The sequence below is a fragment of the Penaeus monodon genome, chromosome 24 (genome assembly GCF_015228065.2).
Source record: "Penaeus monodon isolate SGIC_2016 chromosome 24, NSTDA_Pmon_1, whole genome shotgun sequence".
In the NCBI taxonomy this organism is placed as follows: Eukaryota; Metazoa; Arthropoda; class Malacostraca; order Decapoda; family Penaeidae; genus Penaeus; species Penaeus monodon.
This window is the reverse complement of record NC_051409.1, coordinates 6,610,394-6,610,687: the sequence shown is the minus strand read 5'-3', so window position 1 is coordinate 6,610,687 and position 294 is coordinate 6,610,394. Positions and strand designations below refer to the sequence as shown.

At 39.1% G+C, this 294-nt stretch overlaps 1 long non-coding RNA gene across 3 annotated transcripts in view; it reads left to right on the top strand.

Moving 5' to 3' along the window:
- LOC119588525 overlaps positions 1-294 on the top strand; it is a 13,063-nt gene that overhangs the window by 12,548 nt on the left and 221 nt on the right. The window lies entirely within an intron of this gene.

The following is a 294-nucleotide window of genomic DNA, read 5'->3' as shown; positions in this document are numbered from 1 at the left end:
CGCCGTTGTCTCTGCCTCTCTTTCTTTTTCTCTCGCATACGTTTCTTATAAATACTTATTTCCCACTTCACATTTTCATTATTCAATCTGAACACTCATTGCACTGACTTCATGTGTATTTGCAAGAAACGAAATGCGGACGAAATGACAAAGAAAACAAAACTGCCTTTTCACTCACTCTAAGCCACATCAGGCAATCCAATCGGCTTCATCACCTGATGAGGAGTCAAGTACAACTCAAAATCTCACCATCAATTTGAATTTTGGATTGCTTCATTTCAACTCTGTGCACTC